At 46.9% G+C, this 20,684-nt stretch overlaps 2 pseudogenes; both read right to left on the reverse strand.

Moving 5' to 3' along the window:
* LOC144930609 (up-regulator of cell proliferation pseudogene) overlaps positions 1–10,437 on the reverse strand; it is a 78,080-nt pseudogene extending 67,643 nt beyond the window's left edge.
* Positions 10,438–11,267: 830 nt separating this feature from the next.
* The window catches only part of LOC140912728 (up-regulator of cell proliferation pseudogene), an 84,415-nt pseudogene continuing 74,998 nt past the window's right edge, over positions 11,268–20,684 (reverse strand).

Genomic DNA, 20,684 nt, shown 5'->3' on the forward strand with positions numbered 1-20,684 from the left:
TATGGATGCAAGCTAGCTGCACTTGAGTGCTTCTAATTCGCCAATGCCTTCCCACTCTTCCCCCTGTGTCCCAAGAAAGGACAGACAAGTTCTCCCACCATCCACTGGGGAAGAATCCATACAGTGGCTCAGCTCACTGCTGTGCAAAGAGCCTTAGGATGAGCTCCTAAAAGTCTGAGTGCCCCACCTGAGTGAGTGCAGTGCCAGTCTGGACACAGCAGGACCTTTGTTTATTCACAGTGTGGCTCTTCTCATGTGAGAGAGGCTGATTCAAGCCCAGTAATTGAGTGTAGAAAACTCAAGTTAACTCTGCAGTGAAGACAAAGCCTCAGCTCTTTCGGCTGACAGGGATCTATTCTACCACAGTGGTTCTCAACTGGTGGGGTCTGTGGCCCTGTGGGTGACGGGTGTCACAAGCAGGCTTAAGAAGATCTGCCCAAATAAACCAGAGAGCATGGCTGGCCTTAGACTCGGAGGCTTCTCTATCAAGCCTTAAAACCCACAGATTGTGTTAATCACTCCTATTTATGGACCAGGCGATTCCACAGGCTACTGCCCACTACCTCCAACTGTAACACAAACTTTAACTGTGACATCAGCAACATTAACATGAGCTTTCTAGAAACGTGAAGATACATGATCTATTCTTTTTGTGTGGGGGAAGTATGAATTCAGAGTTAAGGTTTTGTGTTGCAGTTCAAGCTAAAGGCATTTTTTTGTGTGTACTGTATTTCTTTATAGGGTTGCCTCTCGGTCCAAGTGCTTAGCAGTATTTGGGGCCTCTCCAGGTTGTTTCCATTAAGAGGAGAAATTGATTATAAATGTCCCATATTTCTTGGTACAATCTTGTTTACTTAAGAAGAAGGTGCACACAGTTCTGTTTCCCTGAACACAGTAGAAATGCAAACTTGCTTATAGCCAGTCCTGCGCCCTAACAAAGGGCTTTTTCTTGGCTTCCTCCACAGCCACATTACCAAGGCTTCTCTGGGTTTCTGCTGGCTTCCTTATTCCTTTCGATAGTTATCTGCAACATAAATCCATTCCCCAGCCCCTGCATTTTTGCAATCAGTCCTAGGGTTCTCCTCAGCCTGCTTGTCTCACCTACTACTCAGGCCTTGCCATGCTGGTCCATGCCTTGGGTGGTGGGTTCTGTTGTTTTTGCTCCCACTAAACCATGGGGTATTTAATTGCTCCCATATTTAGCCTAACTGAAAGGGTGCGTTGTCCACACCTGAACTTCAAAGGTGGCTATCAATGGACGGGATATATTTGACCTCCTTGTAGGAGGTGGAAAGAAGAAGAAACTGCAGTCGTAGGTGGGGAGGGAGAAAGAGCACAGATCCTAGCTCAGCTGCAAAGGCCTCCTTTGCCTTTCACAAAGATCATCAGTGCTGGGATCCCCAGTGATTGAACTAAGGATCTCTTGTACCATGGGCCAATCATCAGGGAGAGAACTCCTGACTAAGGATGCATGACATTAATGGGGGGGGGGGGACATTTACAGAGGTTATAGCTGCCCCCACCATTCCTTCTCTCCCATGTTCCTCCCAGATATTCCTGCTCCCCCAGTCCTTCCATAGCATAGGCCAGAAGGGCCTCTCCTTGCCCCCCAGTAACCTCCCTTTGCAGCTGGGGAAGTGTCCCATCAGCACTGGCCCCTCAGAGCAGGACATCCCTTCCCGCAAGCCGCAGGAGAAGCTCTCGGAGAGCAGAACTGGCACCTGAGCTCTGGAAACCGCTTCAGGGACAAGTTTCCTCTCTCTCAATTTGACAAGGGGCAGGAAGAAGAGGCATAAATCCCTGGAGCTGTGTCGAGAGCTGGAGGAAAGGACTGTGTGTCCATGGCTGAAGGTGGGAGGGGAATGGATGGAGATGTGGTTCTCTGCTCTCTCACACGGAACGTGTCAGCCAGCACAGCTGAGCCATCGTGGGGTTCTGTTAATTTTCTGCTGTTAGATGCCTGCCCTAAATTACTGTCTCCCATCTGAATGAAGGCAAAGCAAGAGGGGCACTGTGCCCTCACCCTTGTCTGGACTTAGGGGATGTCTTCACCACCAAGCGTGGCAACGCTTTAATGTGGCTGTGTAGTCGCAGCACCAGCGCTGGGAAAGAGCTCTCCCAGTACTGTAAAAAAACCCACCCTGACCAGGGGAGTAGCTGCCAGTGCTGGGAGCATTTCCCCACCCCCGTGTCCCACCCAGCTACCAAGTGGCGGGAACTTTTACCAGCAGCGGAGGGTGGGGAACCCTGGTGGGCCAGCTTATATTCCATCTTAGTTCTGTTGAAGACTTGCCACTTTTAGGTCTGTAATCGAGTGACCAGAGAGATTGAAGTGTTCTCCAACCAGTTTTTGAATGTTATAATTCTTAACATCTGATTTGTGTCCATTTATTCTTTTACCTAGAGACTGTCCAGTTTGGCCAATGTACATGGCAGAGGGGCATTGCTGGCACATATCACATTGGTAGATGTGCAGATAAACGAGCCTCTGATAGTGTGGCTGATGTGATTAGGCCCTATGATGGTGTCCCCTGAATAGATATGTGGACACAGTTGGCAACGGGCTTTGTTGCAAGGATAGGTTCCTGGGTTAGTGGTTCTGTGGTGTGGTGTGTGGTTGCTGGTGAGTATTTGCCTCAGGTTGGGGGGCTGTCTGTAGGCAAGGACTGGCCTGTCTCCCAAGATTTGTGAGAGTGATAGGTCGTCCCTCAGGATAGGTTGTAGATCCTTGCTGATGCGTTGGAGAGGTTTTAGTTGGGGGCTGAAGATGATGGCTAGTGGCGTTCTGTTATTTCCTCATTGGGCCTGTCCTGTAGTAGGTGAATTCTGGGTACTCTTCTGTCTCTGTCAATTTGTTTCTTCGCTTCAGCAGGTGGGTATTGTAGTTGTAAGAATGCTTGATAGAGATCTTGTAGGTGTTTGTCCCTGTCTGAGGGGTTGGAGCAAATGCAGTTGTATCGTAGAGCTTGGCTATAGACAATGGATCGTGTGGTATGGTCTGGGTGAAAGCTGGAGGCATGTAGGTAGGAGCGGTCAGTAGGTTTCCGGTATAGGGTGGTGTTTATGTGACCATCGCTTATTAGCACCGTAGTGTCCAGGAAGTGGATCTCTTGTGTGGACTGGTCCAGGCTGAGGTTGATGGTGGGATGGAAATTGTTGAAATCATGGTGGAATTCCTCAAGGGCTACTTTCCCATGGGTCCAGATGATGAAGATGTCATCAATATAGCGCAAGTAGAGTAGGGGCAATAGGGGACGAGAGCTGAGGAAGCATTGTTCTAAGTCAGCCATAAAAATGTTTGCATACTGAGGGGCCATGCGGGTACCCATAGCAGTGCCGCTGATCTGAAGGTATACATTGTCCCCAAATGTGAAATAGTTATGGGTGAGGACAAAGTCACAAAGTTCAGCCACCAGGTTGGCCGTGACATTATTGGGGATAATGTTCCTGACAGCTTGTAGTCCATCTTTGTGTGGAATGTTGGTGTAGAGGGCTTCTACATCCATAGTGGCCAGGATGGTGTTATCAGGAAGATCACCGATGGATTGTAGTTTCCTCAGGAAGTCAGTGGTGTCTCGAAGATAGCTGGGAGTGCTGGTAGCGTAGGGCCTGAGGAGGGAGTCTACATAGCCAGACAATCCTGCTGTCAGGGTGCCAATGACTCAGATGATGGGGCATCCAGGATTTCCAGGTTTATGGATCTTGGGTAGCAAATAGAATAGCCCTGGTCGGAGTTCCAGGGGTGTGTCTGTGCGGATTTGTTCTTGTGCTTTTTCAGGGAGTTTCTTGAGCAAATGGTGTAGTTTCTTTTGGTAACTCTCAGTGGGATCAGAGGGTAATGGCTCGTAGAAAGTGGTGTTGGAGAGCTGCCGGGCAGCCTCTTGTTCATATGCTGACCTATTCATGATGACAACAGCACCTCCTTTGTCAGCCTTTTTGACTATGCTGTCAGAGTTGTTTCTGAGGCTGTGGATGGCATTGTGTTCTGCACAGCTGAGGTTATGGGGCAAGTGATGCTGCTTTTCAACAATTTCAGCCCATGCACGTCAGCGGAAGCACTCTATGTAGAAGTCCAGTCTCTTGTTTCGACCTTCAGGAGGAGTCCACCTAGAATCCTTTTTGTAGTGTTGGTAGGAAGGTCTCTGTGGATTAGTATGTTGTTCAGAGGTGTGTTGGAAATATTCCTTGAGTCGGAGACGTTGAAAATAGGATTCTAGGTCACCGCAGAACTGTATGATGTTCGTGGGGGTGGAGGGGCAGAAGGAGAGGCCCCGAGATAGGACAGAGTCTTCTGCTGGGCTAAGAGTATAATTGGATAGATTAACAATATTGCTGGGTGGGTTAAGGGAACCATTGCTGTGGCCCCTTGTGGCATGTAGTAGTTTAGATAGTTTAGTGTCCTTTTTCTTTTGTAGAGAAGCAAAGTGTGTGTTGTAAATGGCTTGTCTAGTTTTTGTAAATTCCAGCCACGAGGAAGTTTGTGTGGAGGGTTGTTTTTTTTTGAGAGTATCCAGTTCTGAGAGCTCATTCTTAATCTTTCCCTGTTTGCTGTAGAGGATGTTGATCAGGTGCTTCCGCAGTTTCTTTGAGAGCGTGTGGCACAAGCTGTCCGCATAGTCTGTGTGGTATGTAGATTGTAATGGATTTTTTACCTTCAGTCCTTTTGGTATGATGTCCATCTGTCTGCATTTGGAAAGGAAGATGATGCCTGTCTGTATCTGTACGAGTTTTTTCATGAATTTCCGATCTTCCAGTTTTGGACAGTTAAGATAGCGACCCTCATGTCTGTGATTGCGTGACCAGAGAGATGGAAGTGTTCTCCGACTGGTTTATGAATGTTATAATTCTTGACATCTGATTTGTGTCCATTTATTCTTTTACGTAGAGACTGTCCGGTTTGGCCAATGTACATGGCAGAGGGGCATTGCTGGCACATGATGGCATATATCACATTGGTGGATGTGCAGGTGAACGAGCCTCTGATAGTGTGGCTGATGTGATTAGGCCCTTTGATGGTGTTCCCTGAATAGATATGTGGTAGATTGCGTGACCAGAGATCAGATATCACCATTGGCCCTTTACATGCTCCTCCTCCCACTGTCCTGTCCCTGCTTTGCCCCTTCACCCCCACAACTCCTGCTGCTCCTCCATATCAACCCCCACCCCCAAACACACAGCAGGACATATCCCACTCCCAGCGCTGTGCGGAGAACCAGCTCCTGTTTGGAGCACTGCACTTATTAACAGTCTGGCCGGCAGACTCCTTCCTTCCCCCACTGCCTCTGGCTGGGCCAGCACCCTGGGAAAGCCCAAGACCCTCCGGCCCGGGACACTGGCCAGGAGGAGCCGAGCCCTGCGTGTGTCAAAGCCCTGGGCAATGCATGTATGGGGAAGCCGCTAAGCTCTGGACTGGGGTGGGAAACAATTTCCAGCCTGTTCCCAACCTGACCCTGCAGGCTTCACAGCAGCCCCCGGACAGGGGTTTAGTGCCCTCTTTGCCCTGCGGTCCAGCCCCCAAGGAGCCTGGGGCTGCTCTGTCCCCTAGGCACCCTCCCCTGCTGAGCTACCTCTCTGGCCGGGTTCTCTGAAGCCTCTGCAATCAGGTTACCTGGGCCCTGGTGCACAGTGCATTCTTAAGGCTTAACCCCTTCCTTCCCACGCTGTAGCCGGGGGGGACAGAAGGCATCTAGGTTATGTTGGTGGCCAGCAGCAGCATGGAGTCTTAGCTGCTTTATGATACTGTGTGGGCAGGAAGGGACAAGCTGCTTCCAGCCACGGTGGGGGTGGGGGGAACAAGATGAGAATAGCTCTGCAAAGACGAGGGCCAGGTCATCATTTCCTCTCTACTCCTCCCCTGTGGCTGGAAGCAGCTCCTATCCCTTCCCTCCTGCACAGTGCCAATAGGCTGCTGGTGGCCACATGCCACATTTTGGTATAAGCCCTGGCAGAAATGGGGGGAGGCATGTGACCCTGCGTGCCCCCATCCATGTGTTGCCTTGGTAAGATGTGGCACCAGGTACCAGGAGAGGCAGGTCTGACCCGGGGGCCCAGCCAGGCATGGAGGGCAAAGAGCACCAGGCAGGGAAAGGGTCGAGTCCGTCAGTCACACACACATACACCCGTGTGAGAGAGGTGTATGGGCGTGTGTGTGCGTCACCTCACCCTGCAGGCGTGGGAAGGTGTGTGTGGGGGGGTGTCACACACCCCTAAATGTGAACCCTAAAACCTTAAAGATAAGAAGATAAATAAAAAGAATCCAACTAGGCAGTATTTCTTTTTAATGGAGGCTCAGTCAACTTGATGCTAATTTGAATGTTTGTACTGCATAGTTCTGACTGATTGCCAGTGAACTCACGAGTAATTTTACGAGGTGTTCATATCCAGCATAGGGAAATATGGTCACCCTAATTATAAAACACACCACCATGTTGGGCTCTCTGCCCTATTTTCTGACAGTCTGCCCTGAGATTGGCACTCACAGTTGTGAGCCACTCCAGACAGCATGAAATTAGGAGAACCTGGTATAGGGGGAAGGGGGCACATAGCACCCCTAGCATGGAGGGAAGTTGGGAATGGGGGGCAGACAGAGCTCCTGGCCTGAGAGTGAAGGGGGGCCCTGGTTTAGAGGGAGGGAGTAATGGGGGGCACACAGAGCTCCTGGTGGGGGGAAGATTAGGGAAGTCTGGTATGGAGGGAGTGAAGGAAAATGGGGGGGGGGAAGGGGAATGGGAGCACATTCAGAACCCCTGCTATTGGGGGAGGAATGGGGGGAGTGAGGAATGGGGTACACAAAGCCCCTGGTATGGGGGGAATGGGAGTCACACAGAGCTGCTGTCATTGGAGGGGGAAACGGGGGGTAGTATGGGAGGAGGAGGGACTTTGGGGGGCACAGAGAGCCCCTGAAATAGAGGGGCATGGGAGCGTGGCATGCAGGAAGCTTGTGCGAGGGATGTGAGGGAATGGAGGGATGTGAGGATCCTCTGGGGTGTGAAATAAGTTCACCCGACAGTAGCAACTTAGTGTGTGACCCCCTTCGACACATACACTAAACTCAGAACATAAAGTTTGCAACATCAGCCTTATCCACAGGCCTGTGTCGGGGTACTGATATGGCAGGATGTAAGAGGCTGCACAGGGTGACTGTTGAAAAAAATGAGAAAACTGAATGAGATGATGGGGCTGGCTGCCTAGACAGGGAAAGGTACTTGGACAGAGCAGTGCTGGGGAAGGTCAGGGGGAGCTAGGGTAGCTCTGGCCTGACCAACTCCCAGGCTGAGGGCCTGATACAGGGCCTGGAGGAGGTATTAGGGCTGCAGAGGGGCAGCCAGGGGAGGAAGAGGCAGCAGATCCACCCCCTTACTGATGATGAGTGGCCAGTTCAGACTGCAGTTTGCCCCTGAGGGAAGGGGGCTAGGTGAAGAACGGCAGTGGGTCACTGAGGCGAGTGGTGGGATTAGGGGTAGCCAGTTCCCTGGAGGGGCAGCACCCAGAGAGTGGGGCACCGCCAGAGGGCAGTACCCCAGGAAAGTGCACCATGGTCTGGGAGGGATGTAGGGCCTAATGTGGTGGAGCTTGGAAAAGGGCAGGTAATTGTGGGCAAGACACCACCTGCAGAGGATGCTCCTGAGTGGCGAGAGCTAATGCCCTAGCCTGGCCAGCCTAGTATCTACCTCACAGTCTGTGTGAGAATCTAAAGAGATCCCCTCCCCCAACGAAGCGTCTGTATTATGCAGTGGACGCTTATGGTAAGTCAGACATTTCAATAAGTATTCTGGGGAGAGCCGCTGGCCGGTGTCCCTCTGGGTTGACAGAAAATTGGCAGAAGAGAAGAAGTCACATCCCTAAAGAGCGCACATCATCCCCCTCTCCTGTGACCCTTGGCACCATCACAGGCTCTATTTGTATCCAGTCGTGAACCAAGAAGAAACTGAAAGGGTTTGAGCTCAGGTTCAGACTGTCCTTCATCAGAGAGCATGACTCGCAGGGCAAGAGCAGCTGCTTCGGGACACCGATATCTTTCTGCTCTCCTCCAGCTCCCAGGGACGTGCTCCCAGCCAGGAAGCTGGTATGGCAGGGCCAGGTCACTACTGAGCTGTGACTGAGAAAGGCCAAGAAACAAAACAGATCATAGCTAGAGACATAAAGGGTGACAAGAAAACATTCTACAACTACGTTAGAAGCAAGAGGAAGATCAAGGACAGGGTAGGCCCATTACTCAATGAAGAGGAAAAAAACAATAACAGAAAATGTGGAAATGGCAGCGGTGCTTAATGACTTCTTTGTTTCAGTGTTCAAGAAGAGGGTTAGTGGTAATTGGACATCTAGTATACTGAATGCCAGTGAAAGTGAGGTGGGATCCGAGGATAAAATAGGAAAAGAACAAGTAAAAAATTATTTAGACCAATTAGATGTCTTCAGGTCACCAGGGCCTGATGAAATGCATCCTAGAATACTCAAGAAGCTGACTGAGGAGATATCTGAGCCATTAGTGATTATCTTTGAAAAGTCATGGAAAACGGGAGAGATTTCAGAAGACTTGAAAAGGGCATCTATAAAAAGGGAAATAAGGACAACCTGGGGAAATACAGACCAGTCAGCTTAACTTCTGTACCTGGAAAGATAATGGAGCAAATAATTAAGCTCTAAATTTGCAAACATCTGGAAGATAATAAGGTGATAAGTAATAGTCAGCATGGATTTGTCAAGAACAAATCCTGTCAAACCAACCTGATAGCTTTCTTTGACAGGGTAACGAGCCTTGTGGATGGGGAGAAGCAGTAGATGTGGTATATGTTGACGGTAGTAAGGCTTTTGATGCAGTCTCACATGACCTTCTCATAAACAAACTAACTAGGGAAAGACAACTTAGATGGAGTTACTATAAGATGCGTGCAAAACTGGTGGAAAACCATTCCCAGAGAGTAGCTATCAATGGCTAACTTCCTGTCAGGGTGGTTAAGCACTGAAATAAATTGCCTGTGGGGTTCTGGAATCTCCATCAGTGGAGATTTTTTAGAGTAGGTTAAACAAACACCTGTCTGGGATGATCTAGATAATGCTTAGTCATGCCATGAGTGCAGGGGACTGGATTAGATCAGTGGTTCTCAGCCGGGGGTCAGTGAGCCCTTTCAGGGGGGCCGCAGAGCCCCACGGCTGAAACCTGGAGCCCCAGTGCTGAAGCCTGGGGGCCCCCCTTCCTCCTAAGCCAGGAGCAGTGCAGGTCTGAAGCCAGTGGGCCCCCTGCCCTAGTTAGGAGCAGCGCGGGGCTGAAGCCCGTGGTGCCCTCCCCATGCCCCCCAAGCCGTGAGTGTCGCAGCCAGAAGCTAGGTGAGGCTGAAGCTGGCAGGGTCCCCACATCCCCTCCAAGCCAGGAGCAACGCGGTGCTCGAGCCAGCAAACCTCCCCTCCCCCACAAGCCAGGAGCAGCAGGGAGGCTGAAGCCGGGAGTCCCAGTGCCTTGCCCCTGAAGCTGGGCATTGCACTGGAAGCCCCCCTGCATGCATACAGCCCATAGCTACCCCCTGCCCATACACAGCCCTTAGCTATTCCCTCCCTGCACCGTGAGCTACTCCCCTCATTTCACACAGCCCCTAAATAACCTCCTGCCCGCACCTGAGCGGTTTTCAAACTTTTTGAACTGAGTCCCCCCTTTCAGTTATATTTTTGGTTGCATCCCCCCAGAGCCCAGACTAGCTGGGTGACCTCCTGAGTGAGACAGGGGGTGGAGATGGCACATCCTTCCTGCACCCTGCTGTGTGGAGCTGGAATGAGCCCTGCCAGGCCTTCCTCCCCCCAACCCCCCCAAAAATAGAAGTAAAACTATGCCTATGCCCAAGTGTGTCCCCCTGGCCTGGAGCCCATGTTTCCCCGCTGCTGGGCGCTGTTGTTTTTATAGGATGTTGAATGGGGCCTCAGCAAGAAAAAGGTTGAGAACCCCTGGATTTGATGATCTCTCAAGGTCCCTTCCAGTCCTATGATTCTATGTGGAAAGGAAAAATTTCTGGAGGCCGATCAGAGTGCAGTAATGCAACACCTCGTTCAGACTGACGCTGGGGCGTTTCAGCCGAGACGCACCAAGCGTTATGCTTCTGGTGGAGGTGGATTAGCAGGGGCACTCCCGCTACAAAGTCCAGGTGCTCTACGTGCCTTGCCAGTGTGGATGCGTCGTGAGTTAGGGTGCCTGGGGCTGCTTTAATGCACTCTAACTCACAAGTGTAGCCAAGTCCTTAGTGATTTTCAGCTATTAGGCTGGGCAGAAATGCTGTCCTGCCACAAGTAATTGTCAGCTCTTTTGAGCACTTAAAATAACAAAAGGCCCTATCTTCTGAACAGTGGGGAGAAACAGGTTAAACCAGACCAGGGACCCTTAGGGAGAGTTCACTCCTCCTGGCAGAGATACCTCTCCTCACCCCTCTTACCTTCACAGGAGTCAGGCATTCGAGCACCTGGCTTAATGAGTCCTTTCAGCTGTGGGTGACCCCTCATTTGAGACAGGTTAAGCACAGTTCTGCTCCCCTTTACTCATACAATAAATACAACAACACTGACAACAGCATTTCACTACCCCTTCATTCAGTACTAAAGTGATTTGTAACCCAACACAAGTCAATATTGATCACTTTGAGCAACACCTCTATATCTGATGGATATCTAGGCAGAGTAGGTGAGTTCATGTAAATACAATTTCCTCCTAAAGTCTCTCCCGCTAACAGCTAGCTGTCATGGGAGAACTCATTCGGACCCTGTTTACATAGTTATGTTAGGAAGAAGCTTCTCCTCTAAAAACGTTTCTATACAATTTCCATTAGATGGTTTCTTGCACCTCCCACTGAGACATTTTGTAATGGCCACTGTCAGAGACAGGATGGATCACTGGTTTGATCCAGTACAGCAGGGAGATGAGATACCGAGCTAGATGGCCTTTAGGTCTGATCCAATACAGCAAGGATGTGGGATACTAGGCTATATGGGTGATTGGTCTGATCCAGTACTGCAGAGAGGTGGGGATACCAGGCTAGATGGGCTGTTATTCTGGTTCAGCAAGGACACAGGGATACACGGACTATCAGTTTGCTTTGGTATGGCTGTTCCTGTGCAGCAGCCTTGCACTAACTGGAAGATGTGACCTGCAATTGATTTTTTGTTTTTAGTTTTCAATTTAAAAAACGGTACAGGCTGTCAGATTTGTTCATATTCCGTTTTTTTTTTAATTAAGGGTTTTGTTTTGTTGAAGTGTATCCTATTTAAAGAGACTCTTGGCATGTCTATTATTTCATGTAAAATGCTTCCTTTAGGCTCTTCAGCGCCTGCTCTTTCATTATATTTTTCCAGTCTCCTGGAAGTTCTGCTGCTTTAGCACCATACGCTCTAGCTAACTGGTCATTGAATGATTTGAAAACAAATTTCCGGAAATCAGAAGCATCAATGCTGGGATCAGGCTGAATGCGCCAGTCTGGGTAGTAATGGCGGTAATCTTTGTAGGGATGAAATTTCCCATCTGCGGCTGCAGTTCGGAATTCACGATTGGAAACCACATCAGAGGAGCATATGGAATGCTCAAGCTTTTGTGAATCACAATCCCTGAAGTTCCCTAACCCTTTGGGTCGATGGACTGATACAAAATGCTCTTTATGGTCAGTGCCTCCTGCTTCACAGGGGGCTTCACAGAACGGACACTGCTTCCCACAGCCAAACACTCGCTTGAAGATCTCATCCTGGGGTTTCACTGGCAGGCTGGAGAGTTTGGTCTCAAGTTCCAAATGATTAAACTGGGTTAAGATTTGTTGTTCCAGCTCCAGAAGGAAGATTTCAATGTTACCAGAAAGCTGCTCAATTTTTGCTGTGGTTTTAAACTGTACTCCAACTAAGCTATTGCTGGAAATGGCCAGGTCCTGCTGCAGCTCTTTGCAAAAGCTGTCTAAAAAGGCAGAAACTGTGTTATTGTTTTTATTTATGGAGTTTTTCAGAACTCCCTTGATTTTATTTATTATTCCGGATAGAATCCCTTTCTCCAAATCTCTCAAACTTGCCTTCCCTCCATAGTGGTCTATCAGACATCTCTGTATCCAGGATTTGACAAACTCTTCATAGTTACTTATGTATTTCACATAGTTGCCAAAGTTCATCTCTTCCAGCAGCTTCTTTAGCAAAAAGAACTGAAAGAAGCTTCGGCTGGCGTATTCAAGGGCCTGTTCACTGCTGAGAATATTGTCAACTATTTCTAGTCCGAGCCTTTTGTTGACATAACCCACCAGGGCAGGTTTGAGACACTGATCACAGAAATTCCTCACCCTTGTTTGGCTCTCTTTCTTTTCCAAATAGAGATCAGTAAATATGGAGAAATAATGAGGTTTCAGCTTCTCCAGACGTTGCTGAGGATCGTTTTCTTTGATAAAATCTTCATGCATCTTCTGAAATGCCCAAGCTGCTTCCCCCAAACGTGACGCTTCAGGTCAACTTCAAACAAAGGAGAAGTGTGAAGTTTCTCAATCTCCTCCTCTTTTAACCTCTCATTAACCATATGCAGCAGTTCTCCACAATAGGTTTCATCATAGTCTGTTTTGGATTTAACTTTTTCTTCAATGTATTTCTTGCATTCAGTCATTAAAGATAGAGCAAGCTCTTCAGTTTTACAGTAACATTCCTGTGAGAAGTATTCTACAACTGCTCTGGTCCATTTTAGGTTTAAGTATTCCTTCTTCATTGTGAAAGACTTCATTCTATAATCCAGCAGGCTTTTTGCATGTTGCAGTATCTGTCTGACAGCACCCGCTCTGTGCTTCAGATCCTTTCTCAGCTGGAGATCCATATCTTGAACAACTTGACATTTCTGTAAAGTACAGAGCGTTAACTCTGACAAGGTTTCTCGTCACATCGTTTCAAATTCTTTCTTCAGTTTCTCATGGTCGAGTTTATCTTCTCTGTTTCGGCATTCAGCCAAGAGTCTGGCAACTTCCCCTTCAATTTTCTGCTTGTACCCAGACTGGATATTGTCTATCTTGCGCTGTCCTCTTCGTATTCGAATTGCTTCCTCACAGTTACTGGTTGAATAATTTTCAAGTTCTCTTTTGAGGCTATTCGTGCTCCTTTTGAAATCTTCTCTGTACTTTTCTATCAGGTTCAAATTTGGAGCTTCACCTTTAAAATTCTGTTCTAAGTTATTCAAGAGCTTCTGTTCTCCCTGCTGTAGTTTCCCTTGTGCTTCCATTTTTAAGCTGTGAAAGAGATCACCCTCTAGTGTCTCTGGCAGCTGATTCTAGATAAAAGTTTCTTTTTCAGATATCCAGAGATACATCTCCTTGCGGAAACCCCATTGCCATTCAGAATACTTCACAGACAGCAGGTTATAGGCTTCAGCTACAAGGCTGTTTCTAAAGCTAAAGATGAAGTTCTCATGTTTCACTGACTTCCACAAGCTCTTCAACCATACAATAAAATCAGGAATATCCTTTCCAGCTCTTTTCCGTGAACGGTTCTCTATGAATTCAAACAGTTATTTCTTTAGCTTTCACACCCTCTCACTGTATCCAGTGTTTACGGGAGCCATGGGAGGGACTTCATGCCACAAGCCAGGTATGTACCAATTGTGTTTTTCTGGGTCATACTCCATAATATCAGAAAATGTCATTTCCCTGCTTTGCTTTTCCATCCTTGCTGCAGCTTTGGTCATTTCATTCAGCTGCTCCAGGAGGTGTTTCCTGTCCCTCATATTTTGAACATGAGCAGACACATCACTGACGTTCTGGTGCACAAACTGGCAGTTTGGCTGTTTTCCTATTTCCTCCATTCTGAGAAATGCCTGGACCACAATTTGCAGAACATCCTTCATTTCTGTGGCATTCTCCATGGCCATGTTAACGATGGTGACGTCACTCAGTCCAATCACCAGGGTGGCCAGCTCATTGTCATGTTGATAACTGTCTTCCAGTGCTGTTAGTTCAGGGGCCTTCAGACCTTCAGTGTCTATCACCAGGATGAAATCACAGCCAAGCGGCTCCTGAACAGCTTCTGTAACTTTAATGAGCGTCATGAAGTCTCCTCGCGCACTTCGACCGCTACTCACTGCAAACTGCAGGCCGAACATGGTGTTGAGAGGATGGATTTCCCAGTGCTCTGCACTCTCAGCACTGTTATAACCACCATTCTGGATCTATCCCCTAGCCTGATATGGAGATGAGTTAGAACCTCTACTACCCAGTTCATGGGGATGTTGGAGGCATCTCCATCAGTCAGCTAAACAGGAAACCCTTCCAGCATCAGGTCAGCTGCTATGCATGGGAGACGGGTGAAATGTCTTTGGCTTTCTTCCATTTTCCCTTCTTTAACCATTGAGCATTCAGCTTCATAGAACTGCCCCAACTCACGCATGAAATACTCCACCCCCAAGGAACTATCAGATATTAATTCATCTAATTCCTCCAGCTGTTTTTGGTCCACTCCTGGAGTTTCACATTTCTCTTTATAGTCCGCCCGCATTTTAGAAAGATTCGCCTCGCAATATTATCCAGGATAAATTTCATCCATTTCAGAAAGTAATGTTTCTCCACTGGCTTCAGCTGTACTATTCCCTTGATGAACTTAGTCAAACCATTCGTACGGTCACACTGATTCTGCTGTCTGCGTATCTCTAACCATTTCTGTTTCAGTGCAGATTTATAGTCTTCAATGGCCATGACCCCTTGCCTTTTCATTCGGCACATCTCTTCTTCCACTTTAGCCAAGTTTTTCCATAGGTCTCCTTGCAGGCTCAGCATTTCCCTTTTGTATTTTGCCCCATCTCTTATTTCTGCAGTGATTTCTTCAGTATATTTGCTCACACATTGACATGCCTGACAGTCCTCATTCACCAGGATTCCTAGGTCAGGTGCCGTCACAGCCATGGCTTCCAAACTCACTGTCTTCAGAGATGAATTCACTATGGTTCCTATGGTGGACTGCACCTTTTTCACAAATCCTGCATTATTCATGGTACGATCTTTCACCAGTAGCTGTGATTTGCTCAGCTTCAACACTGAGGACAGCTTATTAAGGAATCCCAGAGTTTCTTTGGGTTTCTTATTCTTGTAGTTGAGGATGAAGTAATATTTAGAGCTGGATTCTTTCCAAGATGATATCAGTGCCTATTCTCTCTCACCGATGCTCTCGGTAACTATGAACACTGCGGAGGAGACCTCTGTTCAAAAGCTAAACTGTAGCCAGTGGGACTCAATGTCTCCACGCAGATTTGTAACTGCAATGGGTTCTGGGAAAAGATCAGAATTTTCCATCCCCCCAGGGAAATACCAGGCAATCTCAACCAGCCCATCTGCGATTTTCCGAAGGAAGTTCCCAGACTCCATGTCCCGCACTGATAAAGAAATCGTGGTGCTGCTGGGAGGGGCTGAGAACCTCATTGAGGAGGTGGGACTTGGAGAAGCTGCAGCTCCCCATCCACACAAAAGAAATGGTTGGCATTGACGTGAGCATCAAGCTCTCCTCTCTGAACCCTCTGTTCTCTGCCAGGGAGTGCGGCCTCCACTTCCGCACAATGTCCCTCATGGCCCACAGTATTAGGGTGCACTTGGGGGTGTCAAGGGTGAGTAGCAGCAGAGGAAAGGCAAACTGGCACATGGACATTTTGGACAGGATCTCCTGCTTTAGGAAGCTGTCTGAGCAAAGCAGAACAGCACAGAGAACATCAAGAGGTTGCAGAGAAATTTTCATCTCAGTGTCACTAAAACAGAAAGTGCCATCAATATGCAGCTTCTCCTCATAATCACCCATTTCTTCTGCAGGAGCCTTGTGCCCAATGCTTGTATTTCTGGCCGTCCCATTCAGAGCCATGACCTTCCTCAGGAAATGCCAAGGTAAATCATCTAATGCCTCTGGAATCTTGTTCTTGATGCTTTCTGGGCAAATCTCCAGGACATCCCTCAGCCTGATCTTGATGCTTCTGTGCTTCTCCAGGTTTAATCTGGACAGAACATCTTGAAATGCTTTACTTCTTTCTGCAGAAGGAAGTTAAAACAAACCAAAATTTCAGAGTAGAAAATGGTGACTTTATATACAGTTTACTCATTCCATAGACAGCCTGATGTTTGTAATTTAAAGAAAAGCAGTACCCAGTAAGTAACAGATGACTTATACATCCTGGGTTCAATTCTTCTCTTACTTATATTGATATAACAAAAATGAAGCCAATGGGATTACTTCTATACAAATAAAACATAGTTCTGGCCCACTTTGAACTCCGCTAATGTGAGGTTGGTTTGCATTTTTTGATCCCAATCCTTATCCTCAGTGCAGTGCAGAGTCCACTTTAAAATGGCTTAAGTGGCCAACTGAGAATTTCCTAGAAAATCTTCCAGTATAACCAGCTCTATGACATCGCAGCTCACAGCTACTGGAGGAGGGGGCATAGACTCAGGACCCTGTCTCTGTGGTGATCCCAGAAGCTGGAATGATCCCTTGGCTGCTCTAAGCTGCTGCTCAGGATCAGACTGGTGCCTGGCAGTCTGAGGATCAGGTGGCTGTGATGGTAGCCTTCACCCCTCACCCTGAGCTGTGCTGGGCATCAATGGCTCATCCGGAGGATCTGACCCTTGATTTCCCTTTCAGCAGTCAGTGCAGATTACACCTTCTGGGTTACGCCTTCATTTTTGATTTTCTTCATATCTTCCTCCATCTCTTTGCTGGGACATGTCTTTTACAGGTGTAGCTAACAGCACTGTGGCTTTGCTTACCTCCCAGCGACCAAATCAGTCCCTTCACTCACGCTACTTCCTCTCTCCTTTTGGGGAGCTGTGAGGACTGTCATTACTTACAAAGCAAATTTACCCACATTGCAACCTGGGGAGCTAATGCTAAGACACCTCCAGGCCAGTCCTGGTACGGTAATGTCTCCGGTGCAGTGTTAGGGTATTTGGACCTGATAAACGATTAACCCATTTATTATGTGTTATAGAGACATTATTAAGGTCACAAGAGCAAACTATTCCACTGCACAGGAAAGATAGGAAGAATGGCAAGAGACCACCCTGGCTTAACCAGGAGATCTTCCATGATCTAAAAATAAAAAAAAGAGTCCTACAAAAAGTGGAAACTAGGTCAGATGACAAAGGACGAATACAAACAAACAACACAAGTATGTAGGGGCAAAATTAGAAAGGCCAAGGTACAAAAGGAAATCAAACAAGCTAGGGACATAAAGGGTAACAAGAAAACATTCTACAAATACATTAGAAGCAAGAGGAAGACCAAGGACAGAGTAGGCCCATTACTCAAAGAAGACAAAAAACCAATAACAGAAAATGTGGAAATGGCAGACGTGCTTAATGACTTCTTTGTTTCGGTTTTCACCAAGAAGGTTGGTGGCGATTGGACACCTAACATAGTGAACACCAGTGAAAATGGGGTAGGTTCAAAACAGGAAAGAGCAAGGTGAAAATTACTTAGACAAGTGAGATGTCTTCAAGTCACTAGAGCCCAATGAAGTGCATCCTAGAATACACAAGGAGCTGACTGAGGAGATATCTGAGCCATTAGCTATTATCTTTGAAAAGTCATGGAAGTCGGGTGATATTCCAGAAGACTGGAAAAGGGCACATATAGTGCCTATCTATAAAAAGGGAAATAAGGACAACCCAGGGAATTACAGACCAGTCAGCTTAACTTCTGGACCCGGAAAGATAATGGAGCAAATAATGAAGGAATCAATTTGCAAACATCTAGAAGATAATAAGGCAATATGTAATAGTCAGCATGGATTTGTCAAGAACAAATCATATCAAACTGACTCGATAGTTTTCTTTGACAGGGTGACGGCCGTGTGGATGGGGGGAAGCGGTAGATGTGGTATATCGAGACTTTAGTAAGGCATCTGATATAGTCTCAAATGACCTTCTCATTAAAAAACTAGGGAAATACAACCATGATGGAGCTATTATAAGGTTGGTGCATAACTGGTTGGATAACCATTCCCAGAGTAGTTATCAATGGCTCACAGTCATGCTGGAAGGGCACAACGAGTCGGCTTCTGCAAGGATCAGTTCTGGGTCTAGTTCTGTTCAATATAGTCATCAATGATTTAGATAATGGCATAGAGAGTACACTTATAAAATTTGCAGACGATACCAAGGTGGGAGGAGTTGCAAGTGCTTTGGAGGATAGGATTATAATTGAAAAAGAGCTGGACAAACTGGAGAAATGGTCTGAGGTAACTAGGACGAAATTCAATAAGAACAAATGCAAAGTATTCCACTTAGGAAGGAACAATCAGTTGTACATGTACAAAATGGAAAATGACTGCCTGGGAAGGATTACTGCAAAAAAGGGATCAAGAGGTCAGAGTGGACCACAAGCTAAATATGAGTTAACAGTGTAAGACTGTTGCAAAAAAAACCAAACATCATTCTGGGATGTATTAGCAGGAGTGTTGTAAGCAAGACATGCAAAGTAATTCTTCTGCTCCAGTCCACGTTGATTATGCCTCAGCTGGAGTATTGTGTCCAGTTCTGGGTGCCACATTTCAGTAAAGATGTGGACAAACTGGAAAAAGTCCAGAGAAGAGCAACAAAAATTATTCAAGATCTAGAAAGCATGACCTATGAGGGAAGATTGAAAAAATTGGGTTTGTTTAGTCTGGAAAAGAGAAGACTGAGAAGGGACATGATAACAGTTTTCAAGTACCTAAAAGGTTGTTTTAAGGAGGAGGAAGAAAAATTATTTTCCTATCCTCTGATGATTGGACAAGAAGCAATTGGCTTAAATTGCAGCAAGGGAAGTTTTGATAGGAAATTTTTCCTAATGTCCGAACTGTCAGGGTGGTTAAGCACTGGAATAAATTGGCTAGGGAGGTTGTGGAATCTCCGTCATTGGAGATTTTTAAGAGCAGGTTAGACAAACACCTGTCAGGGGTGGTCTATATGGTGCTTGGTCCTGCCTTGAGGGCAGGGGACTGGACTTGATGACCTCTCAAGGTCACTTCCAGGCCTATGATTGTATAATGAAGCACCAGCTCTGCTTTAGTTTAGGTTGAGAAGCCCTTTCTACTTAAATGTTATTTCTTCTTAGTGCTGTAAGATCTGTATGCTTACTTGGACTGTCTTGAAATTTGTTGTCTCATGGGGGAACAGGATAGGGTTAGTGACCCAAATTTTGGGGTCATTTGAGCAAGGAGTTCCCTAGGCACAGCTCGTCAAAAACACAGCATTTTGCAAAATCAGCAGTCTTAGAATGGAGGGGATTGTGCACCACACAGCTCAAGATCCCCTACTTGATCTCAGTCACTCAGCATTTATTTCAGCCAGTGTGTGGCACTGACTGCCCGTTTGAGGAAGCAAAACTGAAAACATCTATTAAAGGAAACCTTTGTCTTTCTAGAACACTGCATGCAAACACTCATGAGCCAAAGAGATTGAAACGTGCATGGGCTGTGAGCCTAGGCAAGAGTCTTTCCAGACAGTCCACTCTCACAGTAGCTGGATGGCTCAAGTACATTTGAGCCCTACTCTACTCCACAGTATTAACAACCTTCCTCAGAATACCATCCTTGCCACCATGGATGTCACTTTCCTATACACCAATATCCCTCACAATGACAGGATAGCTGCCTGCCCCAAATATTTAAAAGACAATGGACAACCATCAATTATCCATCCCAAACACATAGCCAAACTCATCCAGTTCATCCTCGCCTGTCATAGATTTACCTTCAGCAATAAACATTTTGTCCAAAGCATGAGAACAGCCAGGGGTACTAGGATGGCTCCCCAATATGCTAACCTCTTCATGGGTCATCCTGAAGAAGAATTTCTGGAGAAGTGCATCATGAAACCAGTGATATACCTGAGAAATTTTCATCCTATGGGAAGACAGCTTAAACTCCCTCAGACTTCCACCACAACTTCAACAACCACCACCCATCCATTAAACTCTCTCTGGAGCTTTCCCACACTAGCATCAACTTCTGGACACCACAATCAGCTTCAGCAATGGAACCCTACAGACAACCATATACAAGAAACCCATGGATCACCACACCTACCTTCATAGTAACCACCCCAACCATACCAAGAAATATGTTATTGACAGCCAGGCACTCAGATACCACAGAATGTGCTCTGAGGAGAAAGTAAGTGATATATACCTTAATGAAGGGATAGCCTATTTTTGTCAAGGTCCAAATTTCTTGGTCAAGGTACAGTCAAGGTCCAGAATCCAAGAAAAAAATGTTTAAAACCCCATAATGATAATAAAGAAATAAAAACATTGTGGGGTCCATTCAAAAGCATCTCGCATTCCGGATTTGGCCCACGGTCCACCTATTGACTATTCCTGGCTTAACACACTTGTTGTCGATATTGTGAAGGCCAAAACTATAACCGTGGTCAAAAAAGACCTAGGTAAATTGATGGAAGATAGGTCCATCAATGACTATTAGCCAGGATGGGCAGGGATGGTGTCCCTAGCCTCTCTTTGCCAGAAGTTGGGAATGGGTGACAGGGGATGGATCACTTGATGATTACCTTTTTTATTCATTCCTTCTGAAGCACCTGGCATTGGCCTCTGTCAGAAGACAGAACACTGAGCTAGATGGACTTTGGTCTGACCCAGTATGGCTGTTCTTATGTTCACTTAAAACCACCTTCACCAAACAAGGACACTTCATCAGAGAAGTAGATTGCATCATGCAACAGGCCACCCAA

Source organism: Lepidochelys kempii, chromosome 6 (genome assembly GCF_965140285.1).
Source record: "Lepidochelys kempii isolate rLepKem1 chromosome 6, rLepKem1.hap1, whole genome shotgun sequence".
Classification (NCBI taxonomy): domain Eukaryota; kingdom Metazoa; phylum Chordata; order Testudines; family Cheloniidae; genus Lepidochelys; species Lepidochelys kempii.